The 24,514-nt window shown below is 36.9% G+C and overlaps 1 protein-coding gene across 28 annotated transcripts in view; it reads left to right on the top strand.

Annotated features, from left to right (window-relative positions):
- Positions 1 to 24,514, top strand: part of Ptprd (protein tyrosine phosphatase receptor type D) — a 2,079,748-nt gene that overhangs the window by 1,610,136 nt on the left and 445,098 nt on the right. The window lies entirely within an intron of this gene.

Raw genomic sequence — 24,514 nt, 5'->3', positions numbered from 1 at the left:
AACTGGATTCAGACCAATAGTTATATTCTGTTAAGTGCAATTCTTAAAGCTAATGTCCATTATGGATTTTTAATTCTCTGCTTGTTTGAAATTCCACAATTTATCAATAATGTCTTCTGTGAATGATGTTACTATTTTGAGGAAACAAAAGGATTTAACTGGTAAATAGACCAGCAGGGGCATCCTGTAAAACCCTTAATGGTGGTTTGGTGTTCTGGAATCACTGTAAACCCTGAGGCTCACACTGGAGCTTTCCTTTGTTATGGGGTAAATGTCTGCTCCATTAGCACAGCGATTGTGTACAGAAATGCATGGAATCAGTCAAGTACCACCATAGGGTGTTTTTCAGTGGTTAAAATGGGCTAATGGTTATTTCACTTGTACATTCAATAATAACAGCAGTAAGGCCTATTACAACTATTTTTCTAATCAGGCACATGTTTGTAATTTTTCATTTTCACCCATTGGTTCAAGGCCTTGGAATCAGATACTTCAAAGTAGACTTAATGGCTTGAACTTAAGAATTGTATGAACCCTGTTGCTGCCAGTAATACAGTGACTTAACATTTGACTAGGGATAGTTTTGTGCAGGGGATGACAAGAAATCATAATATGATATCTATATGAATATGTTAAATACTGTAACATTTTATGTCTAACTTTTGGGGCTCATAAGGATTCATATACAATAGCATGATATGATTATATTTGAGTTACTATTTTATTTTGATGATTAAATGTTTAAATTTTTACAACTATTTCTGGATACTTTTGATTTCTGAATATTCCCTTCATGTGAATTATCTGAAATAACCTTACCATTTAAAGAAGCTATTGGGAATGATTGCATCATATTTTGAGTCTGACTCACTGCAGTCAATTGATTACTGTGCATTTTTGATTTTGTGGATTATTTTGCAAAATATATATTTTGGTAGCATGTCATTCATTCTCTGTGATTAACAGTAAGCAAGTCAAATTTATGATAGCAGAAGCAGAGGTATGATTTGAAGGCTGAGAAGCAGATTGTGTCAGACATGAGGTTTTTGTAAGAGAGTGGTCCTGCTTTATGGTCTCTTTCCATGTTGCCTTGCCCCCTCTGCCTATTATCCCTTCCCTCAGTGGAAATGAAGTGAAAATGGAATGAAGAGCCAAATTCTGTGAAGTGATAATCATTTCCAAATGTATGATAATGATGATACTTGTTTCTCACTAGAAGTAGATTCCCGAGAAAACTAGGCAAATTTGGACATATTTGAGAACAAGATTCATTGAATAAGAGGAGTCAGTTACAGACAAATTCCACACATTTGCTCTAAGGTGCTATGTGTTGAACAGTTTCTCTAGACAACTGCATCTATTTACGTGCACCTGTAAACAGAACTTGAGCTTCACTGCAGTTATGTATGTCCCTTTGTCTTATGAAGGTTAAGAATTTCTCTTGTAACTAGTCTTTATTATTTTTGTGGACATACAGATATCTCTTCCTAGCTATGTAGTCTGTGGTGTGTGTGTGTGTGTGTGTGTGTGTGTGTGTGTGTGTGTGTGTATCTTGTGTGTTCACCACTCCTCCAGCAAAGACTTCCCTTCTTAGATACCTCCTCATTTACGCTCACTTAGGTCACTGGATAAAGCACAATGGGTTCATTGGTCTCCAAACCTACTTCCTTGTCTAGCCCTAGCCCTTGGATGGCTGCCCTCTGTTTATACTCACAGTTTACGCCCAGTTACTTCTTTTTTCTAAATTTCTTTGTTACTCTCACTCACTCTTTCTGAGACATTATTATTGGCCTCAGCTTTATATTGTCAGCTTATCCCTGATTGCATGATCGCTTGGTGCTTTTCTGATTTTTCCCTTCTTTACCACCTTCTTCTTCTCTCACTCATTCTCAGTGGGTCCCATTGGCTCCATGTATGGAAGAGTCCCCGTGCACATCTCTACCCTTGACCTTGGCTATGTGGAGGATGTGAACTGTGGGGTTTCAGAGCAACACCCCTACGCTTTTTAAAAATGCTCATAAAAAGCTCTCTTTGAGTGTGTGTAATTTGTTTTCAGTTCTTAATCAATAAGCGTTTATGGAACATTCATTAAGTATTAGGTGCTGTGGTCTGTGGACCCTTTCTACTCTGGAGATTAGTCAATTGGGGAAGGGGAAACAAATAACTGATTACACTCCAGGGTTCTGGGGCAGAAGAAAGCCAAGAAATATGAAAGCATCTAAGAGAAGTAATTAATTTGGAGTAAAAAACAGGAGACAGGGGAACCAGGAAGAAAGAAGGCTTCTCAGACAATAGTATTCTTTTTTTAAAAATTATTTCTGTAGCATTAGGTAGCAGAACTTTATTATTTAATAAAGTATCCCTGGACTTCAAATACCATCTCTTTTATAGTTACCATATGAGTAAATGTGACACTTTAACTGACAACAGCAGGCCTTACATCCTGTGGAAGAAGAAAGGAAAAGAAGAGAAGAAACAGCATATTTTATACGATTCCCTGAAAAGCATTCTGTTCTTGACTTTTCTTCTAAACTCTCAAGGTCATTTTGGATTCTGATAAGATACTCTTTACTGACTGGTGCCTCTCTCTAAATTGTCTTTCACCTTTCCTAGTCCTGGTGGTAATTATTACACTATCCAGCTCATTAATGTAAAATGTCCACCAGACCACTGCCCAGAACTGACCACAGCGGAGCGCATTTGTTACGTTCCCTTAAGGTGGGCACTTCCCATGGACAGCACCTCGCCAGGCATGACCTTCTTGCCACTTCTTAGCTATGCAGTGTAGATCCTGTTTTCTCAGTTTGTTGATGATCATGTCGTGATGAACAGAATCAAAAGCTTTGTAAAATATAAATTGTCTTTTGCTTCATTTTCGTGCTCTGCTGGGCTCGTGATTCCATCAGAGAAGATTAGATTTTTTTTTTAATAGGACTGGGTATACAGCAAACCATGTTAGTTATTACTTTGTATTCTGTCTTACCTTAAGATGTGGGCAACTGCATTTCTTTTTAAACAGTGTTTCAGGTTAATTTAAAGATCATCACTTTCTTTGAAAAATATTTTTAGATTTTAGTATCCTAAAATTTCCACCTCAATGCCAAAAGAATTTTTAACATTTGTCCTGTTCAAAGGCTTTGGCTTGTTTAGTACAGTGCTTGAAAGTGAACATGACCCTCTAGTTAACAAGTGGAAGATTGGAATGAAGTAAATTTTTTGAGGTCATATCAAATTTTCTCAATCCTTTGCCTCTCTTTGTGGATCTTAAGTAGTTGTACATTTCTTTCTGAACCTGTTAATCTATTAGAAACTATTTTATCATCAGTGTATATTATTTCTTCCTATGAGAGTAAAGAACAATGGGAACAATGGTTATAACTTTACAAGTGTTCTTACTATTTCAAAACGGTACCAACTTTACCCAATTCTATCTACTTATGTGACTTACTTTGTTTTCATAAAGAACGTCTCCACAGATCACTGCACAGTGGCTCTTCTCCCCTTCCCACTCCACTTAGTGGCTTCATTTTCTGAAGTGTCAGTTATCTGTTATCAAGTGCTACAAAATGTTAAGGGAGAAATTTCAGAAGTAAACAATTCATAAATTTTAATTTATGTACTTTTTTGAGTATTGTGATGACATCTTACATTATCCTGCTCTGTCCTTGCTGGGCTAAGAATTATTCTGTTGCTTAGTCTCTCTGCAGTGAGCCTGCTTCCCACCCAGTGGTCACTTGATAGCCTTATCATGTATCAGGTGGATTATCAGTGTTTGTATACAGTGTGATTCATGATTTCAGGAATCCCCTGAGGGTCTTAGAAAATATCTGTAAAGGAAGAGGGGTGTCTTAGCTTTCCATTGCTGTGTCAGAATGCCTGCAATCATCAATTTAAAGGAGGAAATAATTTATTTTGGCTCATGGTTTCACAAGGTTCAGTCCATGGTCTGCTGGCTCTAAAGCAGAAGCTTATGGTGGAAGAGTACAGCACATACAAGCTGATCATCTGATGGCAGCCGGGAAACAGAAGGAAACTATAGAGACGAAGGGTCAGAGAGCAGAATTAATCCCCTAGGTCACATTCCCTGATCAGATCCCTTCAAGTCAGCCCCACCTCTGCATTCATCATCTCCCAATATCATCAAATTAAAATCGTATTAGTGAATGAATCCACTGTGAAGTTAGAACTTTTATGATCCAGTCATTTCAGAAACCCTTTAGCTGGCAACAAAACCTTCAACACAGTGAGATTTTTGAGTGAATGTATAGATAATATTTATGTTGAGGACTAATATATAATTATATAATACATGATGAAACTGACTTATTACTCTTTTTGTTTTCTGGGGCAAAGATAATTTTTTAATTAACATCAAAAAGCACATAGATTGAAAATATGTAACTTTAATAATTGAGACAGTAAAACGCCTTTCCAGGAATCAAAGTTCATTTTTGTTAGTGATTACCATCTCTGTGTCACAAGGCTCCTTAGAGCAGGAGGTGAGGATTAGTTGTTCTGTTCCTTAGTGACCTTAGCACTGTTTCTGCTGATTCGGTTTAGTTTAACTCCCACAAACACTGATAGGACTTTCCCTTGGCCTCATTCTGTCTGTGGGTTTTTATTGACCACCTGTATTAAAGCAGGTGCTATGGCTAATGAGCAGGTTGAGGTTCTTGGAGATCAGGGCACATGACCCTAAAAAGAGCCACCCAGTGCTGTAAATGCTGATGTCACTGTCACGGGGCCCTGCATATCCCCTGAATGATGGGCTCTGGCAGGTGGACAGGCTTTTGTCAAGATGAAATCAAATGGACTTCGTGAGCCACGCCAGGCCTATGCCCATTAATTGTTTGACCTGTACTGTGTTTAAAAGTTTATTAGCGGCTGTGGTATTTGCTTTCAGTCATGATTTGAGTGCCTGTGTGTGCACCTGCAGCGCCTTTCTGTTCAGGGCATTTTCCCAGACTGACACTACCGGCTCAGTGCATTGGGAAGGCTAGCAGGGACCTGCAAGGGAATGGGGACTCCCTTAGCCAACAGAGGATGGGACTGAGGATAAATGCCCCGCTTTGCCTCATCCACAGGGAAGATTCTGCGATTTCTAGGATGTTTCCAACACCTTTGTTTTCTTCCTTGCTTCACTTTTCTCTGTCTTGGGATCACATTACCTGCAAGTCCTTGTCTCCAGCTTTCTCTTCAGTGGAACCAAAATTACAATAGTTGTTCATATTTTAATAATAAAGTATGGGATCTGAGTATGGTGGTACACACCTGTAATCCCAACACTCTGAGAGGCTGAAACAGTGAATTGCAAATTTAACCCAGCCTGGGCAACTGCTGGCAAACTTGGTGACTTACCTTGTCTAAAAAATGAATAAATAAAGTAAAGATTTAAAAGTATAAGAATAGGGCTGGGTATGTAGCTCAGTGTGAAGCCCTGGGTTCAATTTCTAGTACCCCCAAAGAAAATAAAACGATGATAAAGAAAAATTCACATCTTCACCTTTACTAAAATCACTAAAGATCTGGTAACCCTAAGAGTACATTCTCTTATAGTAGTAATCTGTTGATGCTGCTTAAAATGGGATAATCTGAGGTTTTCAGGCCACCCTAATCTCCATCCAGTCTGAATCTCCCTTTAAAATACTTACTGAGGCTCTGGAATCAGGGGAGCTTGAGACCTGGATAACAGTTGAGTCTTTCCAAGGTAAGGAAGAAAAGGAAGGAGAAATTCAGGAGTAGTGTGGGTGATTTAGCAAGGTAGTGGGATCTTGCCTCAAAAACAGGTAGGGAATGTGGTTTGAGATGAAGGCCTTGAGTTCAATCCCTAATACTGCTGTACCAATAACAACAACAACAACAAGAATAACAACACAGACAAGCTAGTAAGCTTGTGTTTTAAAACTACTTTTTTTTTTTTTTTTTTTTTTCTGAGACAAGTGAAGTACAGGGTGCTGGAGAGGGCACCAGCCAGAGTCAGGGAATCTGGTACAGTTAGCTAGTGACCTTAGACGTGTTATTTCTACTTTCTTTAGTCTTACTGAACTGGCAAGGGTCCTGTAATGTCAAAGCCAAGGAGATGGTATGTTATTTATATCTCGGCAGGATCTGGTGTTTATGTTATGGTGTGGCTTTATTTATTTATTTATTTTCCAGAGTCCATATTATGGCAAAAAATATTCAATAGAGTCATGCAATTCTGGCTTCCCATAAATTACAAAAAAACCTGCATGACTATCAACACTGATTAATTGGATTGTTCTACAAATAATGCTACAGTAATAAACACCCATTGTGTGACTTGAGGCATATGTTTGTCATATCCATTAGGGCAGCACTTGGGGCCCAGAGGACTGACGAATTGGCCCACATTGTCAAGCTACACAGCTGTCACGGTAGCTCTGATAGCAGGTGATAGTTGTACGAGAGCGTGTCAAATTGGTACTTATCTCTTATGACATCTGTGGATAGAAGCTCCTTTTTAGATTTGATCCAGACAATGACCTTGATATTCCTGCTGAAGAATAAAGACTCACCATTATCATTTTAAGGAGGAGAGACTGGTAGCTTTTGCTTTGCACCCGTCATATCAAATTATCAGGCTGAAACCGATACTGGAGTGAACACTGGCTCTTGACAGCAGTGTTACAGCGCTGCGTTTGTGCATGTAGTTACCTCCTCTGGTGATCTAATGGGGGGCCATTGAGTTAAGGGCAGCCGCTACCCAGGGATTCAGGTGTGTTCACAGAGAGTATCATCCTTTTTAGAAAAAGATTCTTGAAGACAATATCTAAGTAGTAGAAGAAAGAAGTGGAGCTGAACATTATCACACGTTTCTGAAAGGGGTAATAGAAGCACGGTCGGGATTTAAAAGACTGATTAGTATTGGGTTACTGGATCCTATTTAGGGCTATAATACCTCAAAATACTCACTCATATTCTGGGAACCTCATTTCTTCCACTTGTAAGATGAAGATGCTGTTACTTATTTGGTTACCTTGTACCATTGTGTTACACAATTGTAAGAAACTTGACAACATTTTTTTTTTTTTTTGGTTTATTAAAGAACTCTTTACACATATAATGGTGGCATGGTTTCTATAGTTTGGATACACAAGTATATTTATAAAAGTTAAACTATGAAGCTTAAACAAGTAATGTTAAGGCCAAGCATGGTGCCACTTGCCTATAATCATGGCACTCTGGGAGACTGAGGCAGGAGGATCACAACAAATTCAGGAGTAGTGTGGGTAATTTAGCAAGTTAGTGGGATCTTTCCTCAAAGCTCTTATTATAAAACTACTTTTTTTTTTCTGAGACAAATGAAGTACAGGTGCTGGAGGGGGCACCAGCCAGAGTCAGGGAATCTGGTACAGTTAGCTAGTGACCTTAGACATGTTAGTTTTACTGAACTGGGACCTCTGGCTTTCTTTTCATTCTTTTGTTGTGTGGCTAATGGCTATTTCCACTCTGCTCAGATAATTCTACCATTGCACAATGTTACTTCATCTCCCTGTGATGAGGAAGTTCAGACATTCTGTTCCTACCTAAGACAGTGCTGCTTAATTGCATAGGAAGCATCTGGGAACTTTTTGAAAATGTGTTTCCAAAGCTGTACATCCAGAGAGACAGATTCAATGAGTCCAGTCCCAATTTTTTTAAATTGGAATCTGATGCAGATGGTCTTTAGAAAAACATTGCTCTCAAATATACATATATTTAATGTTTTATGAAAATTCAGTAATAATTTATAAAATCCAAATATTATTTTGTTTACTATTTTGAATTGAGTCTGTGAATTTACTTCCATCTCCAATCTGATTTTACATAAATATTGCAGACCAGCCAGCTAACAGGGTTATTCAGGGTCGCTAGGGTTTACTGTAGGATACTCGAGGTTGGTACATTTAGTTATATTCTGTAAGTTTTTTTCCATGACAACAAGAGAAAGCAACATATGCTTTTAAGTTTACTGGCGTACACATTTTGCACTTGGTATTTCTTTTCAGTCATTTTAAAGTTAGTAAATGTGGATTTGGCTTAGGGCTTTCCCTGAAGCACCTGCGATGGAAAGAGACTTGGTGATATCAAGTCACAGAGTAGGATTATGGGGAAGGTGGCAAAGAGGGGATGAATGTGGTTGCTCTTGATCCATTCTTACACTTTTCTCCTTTCAATAAGGGAAGCCCTGTTGCGGCTGTTTGCTGGCATCCTGGTACTTGATCCATTTATATTTCCAAATTCTAGATCAGGGAGGGATGCCCGTGTGATTTTTAAAAGAGGAAAGGTAAGTTGGAGGACACAGTTGGGTTGGAAGTGGTGTCCAGGATGAAAAATGTGAGCATCTTTATTTGGAGACACTTTCTGCCCTGGGTAGAGTACCTGTGAGTTTTCATATTCTACAAGTGTGTCCCCAAGTACACTTGAAATTTAAGTTTGTAATTGTATAGACCCTTATGTACGACAGTGACTACAGCAGAGGTGTGATCAAAATACACAGTGATTATTTGAATTTTAAAAACTTGAAACATTTTGAACGTGATTATCCCATTGTTCTTAGTAGTTTCAGAAGCAGTTCTGAAAGTCCTTTTATGTGTCTTTTGTTTTACCATAAATTGTCTACCTTCATGGTCATTTTGACTTGCAGAAGAATTAGTTATGGTGAATAAGGTGGATGAAGACATTGTAATGTTTTCATAGACTTGAATTTTGTTTGGAGAGTACTCAGCAGCTGCATTCACATATTTTTTTTAAAAATTAAGTTTATTGGTACATTTTAGATATATGTAATGATCATATTTATCATGGGGAATTTGTATCTGTACATATCTATATATCCATATATCTCTATATATCTATAATCTATTTTTTTTTTTTTTTTGTGCCAGGGATCAAACTCACGACTGCACGCTTGCAAGGCAGGCGTTTATACCACTGAGCTGGATCCCCAGCCCATCATATATTTTGATTTCTCTTTTTTGTACCAATTCTCTTTCCTCCCTTCAAGCCCTCTTCCCTTCCCTATTTACAAAACTTTGTTTCCATTTTATCCTTTATTTTCTTTTTCCTTTCCCCTTTCCCCACCCTAGTTTCTCTTTCCTTTTGAACAATTTCTTCTCATTTCACAATATCTGTTGTACATTTTGGTCCTTCTTCACTCGTTCAGCTTTTCACACCAGGGAGACAATATGATATTTACACATGAATCTGATTTATTTCACCTCAGAGGATGGTCTCAAGTTGCATTCATTTACCTGGAAATGTCTCAAGTTCATCCTTCTTTATGGTAGAGTAGTACATTGTGTATAAAAAAATGCATCTTCCTTATCCGTTTATCAGTCGAAGGGCATTTGGGTTGTTTCCAAGATTTAGCTATTACAAACTGTGCTGCTATAATTGGGTGTGCATATATCAATATAGTATTACGTTTTTAATTCTTCCAGGAAGATCCCCAGATAGGGTCCTCGTTTTTGAGGAATCTTCACCTTGATTTTCCATGGTGATTATACCAGTCTACACTCCCAACCGTGGAGAAGGATTCTTTTTCTCCACAGCCCCTCCAACTTTGTTATTGTTTAATTTCTTGATAATTGCCATTCTTTCTGGTATGAGATGGAATCTCAGCATTGTTTTAATTTGCAATTCTTTAATAACCAATGATGTTGAGTATGTTTTCATATATTTATTTGGCATTTGTATTTCTTCATCTGAGAAGTCTCTGTTTATTTCAGACACCTCTATTTGGGTTAAATTTAGGGGTTCTGAGTTTTAGGCAAAGATTTCATGAACAAAACCCTGATTGAACAGCAAATAATATGAATAATAACTGATAGCTCATTAAAAATATTTGCACAGCAAAAGAAATCACTAACAGAGTGCAAAGACAACACACAGGGTGTGAAAATAAAATTTAGCCAGTTGTCCATCAGACAAAGGACTTATAGCGAGAGCATACAAAGAATTGAAAAAAATTCACTGTATTTTTGATCACACATGAAAGATTTCCAGAACTGCTTCAGACAATGGCAGTCACAATGGGATGAGTGTTTTAAATGGGGGCGGAGTTAATAGCAGTGTGTCTTTTAGCATAGTAAATTTTGAAACTTTAAACATCCATGGTATAATTCGAACACTTCCTGTTCTATTTAGGTCCCTTGGCCTTGAGTTTCTGCCTCCTTCTTGCCCACTCCCACAAGTAGTTCATTTAGGAAGGCGTACCTCTGCGGTGACTTGGAAAGACAGTGGGTGTGAAACAAAACTGAACAGAGGAGCAGCAATTTATTGGATTTGTTATTGAGATCAAATTCTGAAGGACATGGTTGGATTTGATAAACTTGTTTAAAATGGAGGTCTGGGACGATATGAAGTGAATTCTCACAAAATCCATATTTTACAAAGCACAATCCTTAAAAAAAAAAAAAACCATTCTGTTTATTAAGCATTCACTGATGAAATTACTCATACGGAAACTTAGTGAAAATTTCTAAATAATAGTTCATTTCTCTTGTAATGTGTAGTTGCTTTGTTAGTTTGATTATAGTGATTACAGTGTTCAGTAGGACCAGCTCGGTAGGTGTAGTGGTTCATATCTGCAAATAAGCTGCATGAAAGCTCACAGCTTCTATTTTCATCTGGTAAAAACCTTACTTCCCACTTCTCTCCATGTCAGCAGCTATTCCCTTAACATAAATATTTTTGTCACTGTAATTGTGATAGAACAAAGGAAATTCATGGGTGTTCCTGCATTCTGGTTGTCCTACTTAATTTTCTGACAGAATTAGGTTTTCGTTTCCATCCAAGTTTTATCAGCATGAATATATTCCTGCCACCATTATAGTAGATTACAGTACAGCAGCCAATGGAGAGGAAAAAGTGGTAGTTTTTAAAATATGTTTTTAATAGTAATTCAGATATCTCTCCAATGGAAAGACCCTTTTAATTAGATGAACTGCATAAGAACCTCCAAGTAGATTCTGTTAGTTACAGGACAGTGAGCATTTCATCTCTTCAGCCAGCCAAGATGTGAAATTAAAATATTGTATTGCCTTAAACATATACAGTTATTCTCAGGCAAGCTTTGTCAATACTTGCTTAATGTTTACAGGTGATTTCAGATGCACTTTTTAAGCTCCGTGACTCAGAGAAGTTAATGAAAAGTGATAATCTTTTTTTTTTTTGAATGTGGCAGGTACTATTTAAATCTCTAGAAGTGATCTACACGAGAGAGAGTTTTGCATCTGTTCATTACACATGAATATAGGTTCTGTGTTTAAAAAGTCATGATTTTAGTTTGAATTTTGAAACCAATTTACTGTACTTCTCAGTCATTTGTAAATCTTTGAAAATAAATGTGTGATATTTGTATGCACATTAAAATACAGCAGTTTGTCTTGTAAAATACCACAAAAGTGTATGCTATAAATCACATCATTGATATCGTAAGATTTCCCTTTCTGTCTTTCTCTATTCATTTTTCTATTTTTGTATTGAAATTGAGATGTATAGTTATTTTCCAAAATTCACAAACCACTGGATTTTTTAAACGATGATTATTATGAAGATGGCTTGCCTAAGATGTTCATTTTTCATATTGGGCTTGGGTTACTGTAATATCTATGCTGGGCAAGTACTGTAGTTTTTAGAGAAAGATCACCTGACCTGCACTTTCAAGCAGGGAAAACATGAATTCTAACTTGTCTAACTTGTGTTTTGGACTTGAACTTTCAATCTTTCTAAACTTCAGTTTTCCCACTATAATTTGGATCAGACTGGTCTCAGAAAATTATTATGAAATTAAAAGGGTTAGGTCCTGAAGGAACATTATCTGATTTTTCCAGAAATTATTTGTGACTAAGAACTTTGAGCACAGGTCTCATAAATTGAACAGAAGAAGAATAGGAGTCTCGGTCAGCAGGGTAATAGGATCACTTCTAAACTTCTCTTTCCTTTCTCTCCTTAAATAACCACTCAGAAACATTTCTGATTGTGGAGAGCCAATCAAATTCACTTTCGAATTTAGAAGGCCAAGATACTACAGAATCTGAGAAGCACTGTGACATCTCTTTAACCAACACAACCTATTTTTATGTGCTTGCTTATCATTTTCTACACCAGACTCTCAGCTTCTTGTGGCTGTAGTCACCAGTATTTCTCACACACATTAAAGGGTGGCCAGTGCCCACGGTCTTCGGAATAAGAATGAAGTGGAGATTGTGAAGTAGTCTCACTAAGGGAAAGTTCATGCCACACATGTTTTTCTAGTTAGGATAGTTGTTTTAAAGTGCTTGTAAATTTTATTATTAAGAGACATAATAGATTTAAAACAAAGGAGAAATAAATCAAATGAATTCTAAAAGAATGGTCTTAGTATGTGTTTTAGAGTCACTTTTAGCAATAAATGGGTTTTTGACATGTATTTTTGGCAATAGGCTTTTTCTGACCCCTGCCCCTGAAAAATTGTTGTGAATGAGACTACCAAAGAAGACTGTGTAAATTTTATAAGATAAAAATGTATGTAGGGAACTCAAAGGTTAAATATCATAATCTAAAAGAAATGCAAATTGAGACTATGTTGATATTTCATCTTAACCTAATCTGTATGCTATCAAGAATATAAGAGATTCCGAATGCTGGTGAGGATATGTGAGGACGAGGAATCTTCCTGTATTGTTGTTGGGAATAGGAACTGGTTCATTCACTGTGGAAATTAATATGCAGATTCTCCCCAAAGCTAAAACAGATGTGCCCTTTGAAGCAGCCATACTATGTCTTGGTGTATTCCCAAAAGAATTGAAGATGATTCTGTAGTGAAACACACACACCCATGTTTATAGTGACATAATTTACAAAGGATAAGTTGTGGAAGCAGCCTGGAATCCCAGCAGAAATTGTGATATATGTGCACAGTGGAGTACTATTCAGCCATAAAGAAAATGTGTTATTTGCAGGAAATGGATGGAACTGGAGGCCATTTTAAGTAAAACAGGCCAGCTTCAGAAAGATAAATATTGCACATTTTCTCTTATATGAGCAATTTAAAAATAAATAAAATTTAAAAATAAGGGAAATGTAAAGGAGAGATGAAAGGAACCCTGAAGACAGACTTTAGTGGTGAGAAAGGAGATGAGATAGAGTGGTGGTATGAGGGTGAAAATAATCCCAGTGTTATATGCGTATGTGAATCTGTCACGGTGAGTCTCATTATTGTGGATCACTAATATGTGTCATTGGAAATGCATAAGGAAGTTCCACAAAAAATTTTGTTTTGCTAACAGGATCTAAAGAGTAAATTATTGCGGACTGTTTACAAGGTTCCACTTGAATTTGGTTTTCTCATTGGCAAAACTATTTCCACTTGATTTTAGAATTCATGATGAGCTGTTTATTCTTTCAGGTAAATAAATTATAGAATGGGCCTAATAACTATGGTATGTACTATCACTCATTCATCTAAGCTCTACATTGGTTCATATAGGAGCAAAGGAGAGAAACTAATTCACAAGCGTTTGCAAGTGGTGTAGGCACAAGCAAACCATGGCTGTGAGTCCACTGTGGTAGTTATACTGTCTTTATTCTCCTCGTTAATCCTTTGCAGTCATAGATAATAATTATTTCCACTTTAAGTACGTGGAAATGGAGGCTGAAAGATACTAGTAGTTTTCCTTGATCATAAAACTTCCAAAAGTCAGCTCTGGTTTGCCAGCCTTTTATGAATAAAAGCAAATGATTTTGGGATTGATACATTCATTTGAAAAAATTATAATTTGAATTTGCAATGGAAAATAGTCAACACTCTTAAGAACATCTTGCACACACAATATAGTCAGTTTTCAGGCATAAATTTGCCTGAAAAATCTAAATTGATTTTCCTTAGGCACCCATGCTTTTTGCAATCACTCAGTTTGAGCACTTCTTTTTACTTTTCTTTTGTGTTGCTTTTTATTTGCTTTTGGGTAGATAGTGTCATTAAAAAAGAGAGTTATGAATATTCTTTCACTGGGTCATGAGGTATTGGGTGACCCTTTGTGCCCTTAGGATGAGTGTATTTTCAAAATATTTTGGAACTTCTTAAAGATCACTGATAAATATCCAGGCATTTTTTGTGTGTGGCTGTACAGGATAGAACCAAGGGCCTTGTACTTGCTATGTAAGTTGCCTAGCCTGGCTGCAAACTTGTGTTCCTCCTGCCTTGGACTCCCTAGTAGCTAAGATTACAGGTGTGCACCATTGTGCTTGGCTAAGCATTAGTTATGATTTCACAAGAGAATGCTGTAATGATCAGTACGAGACATAGGGACATCTCTATTGCATATGGCAAGATATATGTGCTAGTAATCACTATTTGAAGAAAGAACAGCTCCAAGTGCACTTGTATTTCTAGATTTATCCTTACATTTGTGAGTCCTGAGAAAATTAGTGCCTACTGTAACTAAGCTACTATCATAATCATCTTGGACCTAACAGCACAGAAACTGGTAATACAGCAAATACTTACTTGAAAGTTAGGGATATCTATCTATCTATCTATCTATCTATCTATCTATCTATCTATTTTAATTATTATCTAGTCCTTGCCCAAACAAGCTCAGTAATTATTATTTCTAATTTACAAATGAGGAAACTAAGGCTCAGAGAGATTAAGTATTTATGTCATAGTGCCACAACATGGATGTTCAAATCCTGCTTGACCCAGAAATTTTAGTTCATAAGTTTATAATGTTTTCTGTGCATTTCTCCCTAATATAATACAGTTTTCTGTCAAATACCCTTTGAATTTTTAAGAGAAACAATTGAAAGGCTTGTGTGATGTATAACGAGTCAGTTTTCTAAAAATATGCCAAGAAACAGTCATTACACATTCTTGCTGGGGAGCAGTGTTGCACACATGTAATTGTACATATATGTGGAACTGGAGATGAGGCTATTTGATCGTATGTGTTTGTCATGGGAAAACAATGGAAGTGTCATCCTCTACTTGCATACTTAGTTTTCGTAAGCTCCTATATATGAATATTTACCAACCTAACTAAAAAATTATGGTGAAGTACTGTAATTTAAATTTCCAACAAAATCATATTAGTCCTTGAGCCAGGGCAGCAGAGATTATTTTCTTCAAAACAAACAAACAAAGCTTATATTTTAAGTTGAAAATCTGCCTAGATTGACTGCGGTGACATCAACTAAAAAAAAAAGTGTGTGTGTGTGTGTGTGTGTGTGTGTGTGTGCGCGTGCGAGGGTGCAAACATTAACAGCGTAATTAAAGGAGGAAGATTTCTCTGTGGAAAACTCAGAATAAATAAGAGGTGGATATTCATTACAAAATGCATCTAAACATAAAAGAATAAAGGCTAAATGTTAATTGAAGCTGGCAGCATCTGCTACACCGTCCTTATTGAGGAAGGAGGTAGTGGAGGGCAGCTGGAGTTTTCTGGTGTTTAAGTCTCCGAGCTTTATGCGTTGTTGAATTTTATTTTTGAGAAGAGATATAAGTAAGTTTTATTTTTGCTAACATTAAAGATATTAGGACTTTGCAAGGTAACATTTCTTTCTTTTTGCCTACTGCCTCTCAACCAGATGCTTTTCTTCCCTTTTGCTATTTTTACTGGGCTGATGTATTTAGTACTTCTGTCTTCCACACTGGACAATTTCTGGTCTCCTCCAGCTGGGATACTTTTAAAGCACCTCAGGGGGCAACCCTGAAGCAGTTCTCTTTAATGAATTCTTAGATGACTCCAGGGATTCTTTTTCATACAAACCAGGAAAAAAAGAAAGAAAGGAAAAAAAAAAAAAAAACCCAAACAAGCCAGCTTTGCACATGAAACTGAAGTGAGTTGCTCCGTGATTTCTCAAAGGCACTTAAACCGAAGAAATGAGTCTGGAAGCCGAGGCTGTGACTCATAGCTCATTGTAAATTTATATCAATGAGAGGTCTGTGACTGGAATAACTGTATTTATATATGATTGCTGAAGCACTTGTAGGAGCTAGGATTGCAGATTAAATATATTTAACTACCTGCACACTTCAAGAAGTGCAGCTTTCCTGTATTAACTGCTGAATTGAAGGCCCCCTGAGCAACACTTAATGTAGAGTATGTTCTTAATAAACATTTGTTAAATGAATGGATGAGTAAAAAAGTCTCAACTTTATATAATTTGATATGCTAGCTTTAGCAAGCTGCAGGAAGCTACTCTTTATTAAAGATGATTCAGAATGATTTGAGTAGATCTTCCATTTATAATGTTTCCTGTTAGTAAATATAAGAACTTCTGTGCTGATTTATTATGCTTAGACCAGCAAATCCAGAATTGTTCAGCTTTTACAGTCTCTAAATCATCTTTTTTAAAAGGAGTATTATTTGCATTCTTGGCACAAGAAATGGTAGGATAAGCACTTTGTTATGATTTAAACTTTGAAGCTTATACTGGGAGGCTGAGGCAGGAGGATCACAGGTTTGCAGGCAGTCTAAAAATTTACCAAGGTCTTGTGTGTCAATAAAGGGCTGCAGATGTAGCTCAGTGTAGAGGCCTGGGTTCAGTCCCCAGTGTTACAAAACAAACAAACAAAAATCCATGATTGTTATTTTGGTATCTCTTGAAAGAAATGTATGGAGACCTAGACTTAATGATTGTAAGATTGATCTTACATTATCAACTTCTTCAGTTATTTTATGTAGCAGTTTATTTTATTAGAACTTGTCTGAAAAAGATAACAAAGGTAAAATGGGAAAGTTGATCTATAATTTAAAATGCTCTTAATTATCAAATAATAATTTCAAAAAAGCACAAATTCCATTCACCACAGTAGAAAGGGTGTAATTTCATGGAAGCCAAATCTGAGATAATTTATTTAACTTCGATTTGAGAACTCTGAGACCGACTTCCTTTCCTCTGTTGTTTATTCTTGAAATTCTGTGGGTTGTGTTGGTGGCAACCCACATTTTCACTTTTTATTTTCCCGTCCCCTTTAGAGGAAACTGAATCCAGATCCTTCACATCGAGCTGTGTCCTCATTTTTTAAAAATTTATTTTGAGATGCCAGAGTCTTGCTCAATTGCCCTGTCTGAGCATAAGTCTGCAGTCTTCCTGCCTCAGCCTCTCTCAGTACTGGGGTTACAGGTGTGCACCACTGTGCCCCACTTGTACCCAGTTTGTAGTCTGCATATTGAAGATCTCAGAAGCCCCATGTTGTATTTCTTTTAAAACAGTATGGGAGTGGCTTTCTGGCTTCAGATTTGGAGAAAAAAATTTCCTTAAGTGGATAGTTAGGATCAATATCACTGAATGCTGATAAACTATTAATGGCCACCAATTGACAACTTTGTTTTCTTGCTCAACCACTTGGCCTGCTTTCTCTTTTTCCCTTTCCCCCTCCCTCCTCTGTTCTCCCCTCCCCTCCCCTCCCTGTCCCTTCCCTCCCTTTCCTTCCTTCTTTCTTTTATGAATTCTTGTCTGCAGGCTTCTGCTGCCCCGCTGCCTTTGTGGCCTTCCTTGCCACTTTTCAGGAGCAACCCTGGCTGACAGCCTTGCAGATCCCTTCCTGAGCCTCTTCACTGCCTCTCTGGGGGATCCCACCTTTCTCTTGGGCCTGCTGGTGGCACTGGTTGTGCATTGAGCCTTTGCGAAGGTCCCATCTTTCCTCTTGAAAGAGAGATCTCTTAAATTGACTCTCTAGAAATTGTACTGTCCTAGCCACCAAAGTGAATTAATGCACTCTGTCTCAGAAGACATGTTCTCCTTTTTCAAGGACTTCCCAGTGTAACAGAGTTGAAGACAAATATTCCAATATTATGCAAAACATAGAGAGATACTTGGCTCAGCTTCTGCTCCTTGTGATACTGCAGAGATCAATCACGTGCAGCTGGTGGATGAGCCAGAGCTTCGCAACCGTGGTGGTGATGGAGGGGGTCCCACAGTTTCTGTGATAAGGTGGGACATTTGACATGATGGAATCCCAGGGACATGGCTCCTGGGATCAGAAGTCCTTGATGATGCTTGGTGATGCAGAAAGGACTTTCCTAACTACAGTGACATAACATGGACAGCCTTTTTGTATATGATCAAAATTTCTTTTTGGCTACCTCAGTGCTTATGAAACCAGTATTGGCAGAGCATAAACAAATCAAAATTAGGTGATCTGCTTATTTGATAGCTTTGGAAAATGAATTGATGGAGAGAATTTGGAATTCATACCGAAATGAGATTTGGGTGTTATTGCATCTTACTGTTAAAGTTAACAGAGCTGGGAGTAAATCTCTTGGCTGTAACACAATCATATTAGGATTCACCTTCATTTGTAGTTTGAATTTATTGTATAATGTGATTGAATTTTGTGTGCTTTAAGTCCCTTGCATGTGAACTAATATTAAGGAATATCATATTATAGTAATTTTCAGTTTATCCCAAATGGTTGGAAAATGGAATATTGCAGTTAATCTAACATTGTAACAGAGAGACAATTACAGCAGTATTTCACTTGAGTTATTCAATTCGATAAATGATACTAAAACAGTAATTTTTAATATGTAACATTCTGAATGTAATGAGAATTGAATTCCTTATTTATTTGGATAGCTCTTTCAGTTACTAGTAATGTTCTAATGTATCAGTAGCAGTGTCTGGGTTTTTTTTTTTTTGTGAGACAGACTCATTATGTAGCTCAAGCTGGCCTTGAACTCACTTTATCACCCAGGTTGACCTTGAACTTGTTGCAATCCTCTTGCTTCAGCCTCCTGAGTGCTAGGATTACCGGTGTATGCCACCAGGCCTGGCCTTATTCTTTATTTTCCAAGAAATAAATCATGATCATTTGGCATTTCTGGTTATCTAGTTCTTGCTTAATTAATGTTGAGGTTTTCTCAACTATAAGATTAGAGCTGTGTTTTTTAGTCTCCTATATCAATCTATTATGCAAGAAGCTTTTGGAAAAGTAAATTATGGGAAGGTGAAAATGGTTAAAACTCATACTTCTCCTTCATAGTTGCATGTACACTTATGACTAATAAATATCGCAGGCTGGGAAACACCCACCCTAAGTTTTTGATAAATGAGATCATTGTAATTTGATGGGGCCATTTTATATGAGTCAGCCTGCTGAAGAATATTTTATTTTAGTATTAGAGGTCAGATGTTCCACTGGTATATACTAGTTCCCAGTATGGAATACTGTTCGATTTTATATACTTAAATTTCTGTATTCCAGGAAATTGAAGATATTATACCAAAGTTGTTAAAACTTACTTGTATCTCAACAATTAAGAATCAGAGCAGTTCATTTCGACTTATCTCTGGTTCATGTGTTCATAGACCATCTATCACCCTAAACTTTCCTGCTGTGGCTTCCAATAATAGTGCTTTAAAAGCCCTATCTGGACTTCTTATTGGAAAATGAAGGCTGACTTTGTCATCCCGTTTCATCATATGGCCCTTAAATTATCATTTTATGGCAATTAAATTAATCATTAATTTATTGATGTTAAAGGACCTTTGCTTCCTCATGAAACTATATGTGACAGAAAATGTCTTACTTTCCAAAATAAGCATCCATTAAGAATAGAGAGCTAGGGGCTGGGATTTAGCTCAGCGGAATAAGTGCCTGCCTTGCAAGTGTGTGGTCGTGAGTTCGATACCTGGTACCGGTAAAAAAACACACACACACACACACACACAAAAGAATATATAGCTGGGCATCACCACATGCCTAAAAACTGAGCTGTGGGGGAAAGCTGAATATCAGAAGGGCAAAGTCAGCCCAGGAGACCTCCTCTCAAAATAAAACATAAAAAGGACAAGGGGGAGTATAGGCCTAGTAGGTATAGACTTTGAGTTTAATATCCAGTAAGGGGGGAAAAGAAGATATAAGCTATCATTTAAATCTTATAGCAGAGGCTGCTGTAGATAACTGTTTTGACTTTGGACTTCCCCTTTAATAAACAGATCAAGTCAAAGTTTTCTAACATTAGAAATTTTCAGCTATCCTAAAAGGATCTCTTAATTTATGCTGATGTGAGTCCTGATTAAAATACTACTGAGGTAATGATGAATACCATATTGATTGTTACTCAACCTAAAAATGTTTACCAGTTCATAAACTCATTGTGTTGGAGGAATTATCTAGTGTATGAAATCCGTTTTCCATCATACTTTTTCTCTTAAGTCCACTGATGTGGAAAATGGTGATATTTCTCATTTTGGGTTGTGCCCGAGAAAGTCTAATGATGTCTTTAAGTGACTTTGAAAATGTAAAGAGACTCCAACCTTCAGGGTAAGTGATGCAATGGTACCTTAGTTTATGAACTTAATTTTTTCTACTATTCTGGTTGCAAACCAAATTAGATGAGAATCAAATCTAATTCAGTGGCTGGGAATGGTGGTGCACACCTATCATCCCAGCACTTGGGACGCTGAGGCAGGAAGATTGCTGTGAGTTTGAGGCCAGACTGGGCTACAAAGTGAGTTCAAGGTAAAACTGAATTGCATAGTGCAACTGTCTCAAAAACAAAACAAAACAAAAAACAAAAGAAAGAAAAAATATTCAGTGGTTAGGTTCAATGCTGACCTCGTGGGGAAATTTCATTAAGTTCTTGAACCAAAGTACCATTATGTTACAAATTCAAGAGATTTTAATAGATACTGAGACCATAAATAACTTTCTTTTAAGGTTGGGCCCCAATTAATTTATTTTTTTTATATAATCCATTCTTTTCCACCTATTTGGGAAAAAATTGCCTTTGTATATTTATTGGTTTTATTTATTTATTTATTTTTTAATTTAAAAGGAAAAAGAGAAAAAAAACAGAACAAAACAAAACAGTATAGGGGTACAAGTAATACAGAACTACAAAAAAAAAAAACAGTAAGATATCACCAGTTAATAGATTACGCATTATCATCTTTGAAACGGTGATTCAGGTCACAGGATCAAAGCATACAAAGTGAACATTCAAATAGTGAGACTGCAAATAGTTGTGTTCAATGATCCAATCAAAAATATTAATATGGTCATCTATTTAACACACCTAAACACACTTGCTGTTGTATCCTTTTGGGCATGGTTTTTTTTTTTTTTTTTTTTCTCCTTTATTACAACAAAATTTACACATTTTGGGTTTTATTGCTCCCATAGATCTTATTACTTTTTTTTTTGTAAGAGAATAAAATCAAACATGATAAAACAAAGCTGTCAGTCAAAACCAAGGATAGACATAGCATATGATGTAAAAACAGAGTACAAGATTATCAACAATGGTTACCATAATGCATCTTGCTTCCTTAAGAAGAATTGTCCATTTCATTAGGTATTATAAAGTTGAACAAAACAGTAGAGAACAAGTCCAATAAAACCTAAACATTGTAAACCTTACAGAACTTCAAAAGAGGATAATAGTCAAACCAGAATGGGCATTAAGTGAACCTTATTGCCTTCAAAGTAGTTGCCTATACTCTGATACTTAATACTATCATACAGAGTGGAACAGAGTCTAATCAGTCAAAACAAGATAGTGGGAGTATTATAAGACTTCAAATCAAGTTAATAAGAAATCAAAAAGGTTACTATAATATATCCTGCTAGTTTTTTTTTTAATTTTTCCCCTTAGTTTAAAAAAGAAAAAAAAATAATTTTTTAATGAATAAGGGAGAGGTTGAGATAAAAGAAGGCTTAACAACATAACAATACAGGTCAAAGCATAACAGTTTCAGCAACCTAGTGCTTCACCACCAAATAACCCGACTTAATAGTAGTTACCATAGTGTCTTTTTCCTTGAAATATTTGAATATAACTTCATATGCTATAGCATCAAACATATCAATACAGTGTAACACCATTCAAGTGGATGAAAGCATTGTAGAGTATTTAGAACCAGCTAACAGAAAAATGAACAATGGTTTCTATATTGTCTCTTTGCCTATAACAATTTTTGTTTATATTACCACATATGATAAAATCCAGCAAGATACAATATGATAAAACCAATGGAGACAGAAGAAAAGAGCCATAGTTTGGTGGGGCTTTAAAACAAGATGGTAGTAAATTAGCACTAGCTATTATGATGTCTTGTTTTCTTCAAAATAGCTGTTCATTGCATCACAGGCCATAATATCTAACAGCCCAGAATAAAGCCATTCCAATTAATGAGTGAAAACTTGGGGAATCATGGTTACCACATACTTTCATATATTTGAGTCATTTCCTACGCTAGAGAAACTATTCAGTGTTCACAGATGCGAGTTTGATTTATTTCACTTATGAGTACGGTTTCAAGCTGCGCCCATTTATTGATAAATATCTCAATGTGATCCTTCTTTATAGCTGAATAGTTAATTTATTTACAATCCAAAATGTTGGCTTAAATTCCTTTGTAGAGTGTAGGTCATTGGTGATTAATTTCAACTATTTGATTGTTGTCCATAATTCTAAATTTGCATCATTCCCCCCAAATCTGAAGCTATCACATTGTTGATGTCTATTATTTGAATACTTTGCTTCTTCACTTGCTCTTTTTCTTTTTCTTTTTTCTTTCTTTTTTTTTTTTTTTTAGTAAGTCCCTGCAAGACAAGCAGGTGAAGTTAAAATCTCTTTGAAACAAAGTTTAATCGATTTCATTTTTAGGGGCAAATAATACTGCTGCCCCCAAGGTTAGCTTTTATCAAATACTCTATAGTCTCTACGTGGCTTTAGAGAGTTAGCTGTAGTTACTTGGAATTCTTTTAGGGTAGTCCACACAGATAAAAGGCAATGCTTTACACCTCTTATTAGCGTGTGACCCAATGGGCAGCAGTATGCAATATGGGCTGAAGGTTGTATTTCCATACTCTTTTGTTCCCTACTTGCAGCCGCCTCCCCCTAAGTTAAACATATTGCATTTCCATCTGCTGTACGATATAGATGATCCACATTTATTTTTGCAGGAATATTTTTCAAATGAGTTTAGAGAGCAGATGTTTTTGCGTTTGTATTTGCCATCCTTTCCCTGATGCCTTACCACAAACACAGAGGGAAAATGCATTGCTGCTGTCCTTGGTGATGTTTGTGTATCTCTTTGATTCAGGCTGCTGCACTCTAATGCATGATAATTTGACAACTGCAGCCAAGCAAGAGGATTCCTTAGTTTCCTAGTGCTCTCTATCAGTAATGTATCTAAGTGCAAGGATTTGACCATCCCCAGCTCTCGGTAATTCCCCATTGAATCTTTGGGTGAAAAGCAAATTCAGCTCAGCTCTCGCCTTGGTAGTCCTCTGTTACAAGACTGAATTTATACAGGTTTGCAACTGAAGTACAAAATACCAATCTAGATACAGACATACACATGGTGTCTTTACAGCATACTTTCAGTGCATATTATTTTCTGCTAGAGGATCCAAATGAAACACCTGCATTATTGTAAATTATATGTTCAAATATGTATTGTTCTTAACTTTCCTGTCTTTCCAAACATGATGCCTAACAGAATCTTGTGAACATTATGCAAATCTCTGCAGACAAAATGACTGCAGACAGAGCACAATAGAATAGGACGAGTACTAGTTGAGAAGACCTGCACTGTGCCGTAGTTACCTATGCTCCACATCTCATTATCCCTTGCTGAACTGCTCTTGATAATACACATTTATTTCCAAACGGTTTCTGAGGTTCCCAAATCTAGGAGCACGCAACTTAGCTGGGTAGTTGTGTCTTAGGGTATTTCCTGAAGCTGCAGTGAAGATATTAGGGGGACATCTGTTAATTGAAGGCTGGAGGGGATGCTTCCAAGGTGGCACATTCACACCAGTTCTGAAAAATGCTTTAATTTCTTGTTGGTATAAGGAACTCAGGTTTCCTCAGCACTAGGGCTCCTTCAGAGGCAGTGATCTGAGACAGAGAATTCAGGAGAAACAATTCTCAAGATGGAAGTTGTAGTGTCTTTTATAACCTAATAGTGAAGGTGACAGCAGCCAGATCAGAACAAGGACTGGACTACAACAGAAGGTGGAGATAATTAAAGGCCAAGTTGGTTGGCATGGTGGTGCGTACCTATTAATCCCAGGACTTGGGGCGCTGAGGCAGGAGGATCACTGTGAGTTCAAGGACAGCCTGGGTTCTGTAGTGACTTCCAGGCAGTCCTGCAACACTTAGGGAGACCCTGACTCAGAGAAAAAAAAGTGAAGGACTAACTTGAAGGGTGACTGCCACAAATACCAGTCTTTTTCTGATTATTCTATAACTTAGTGGACAGTTAGGATGTCCAAACTGCTAGGAGAGATATTAAGATTTCTGAGTGATTGCTGAAAATGTAAATATCTTGTGAGATAATGGATGTGTATTTTGTAAATATGGGGTAGCTTTCACTTGTGAAGCTGGCTGAAGAAAAAGAAGAAAAGCAGGCAGGCAAGCCAGGGGGATTGAAGAATGGAGAGACGTGAAGAAAGGGAGCAGAACTGAAAGCACATTTTTTGTGGGCAGGGACCTTTCCCTGCTTTGGCCTGTTTTTCAGGAGCTTAACTGCTCACAAAACAGGTGTTCAGGTCCTCAAATTACAT

Source organism: Cavia porcellus, unplaced genomic scaffold (assembly GCF_034190915.1).
Source record: "Cavia porcellus strain 051 isolate PalLab524CR breed Dunkin Hartley unplaced genomic scaffold, mCavPor4.1 scaffold_1, whole genome shotgun sequence".
Classification (NCBI taxonomy): Eukaryota; Metazoa; Chordata; class Mammalia; order Rodentia; family Caviidae; genus Cavia; species Cavia porcellus.
Note: the sequence above shows the minus strand (reverse complement) of the source record. Positions and strands in the feature narration are given on the sequence as shown.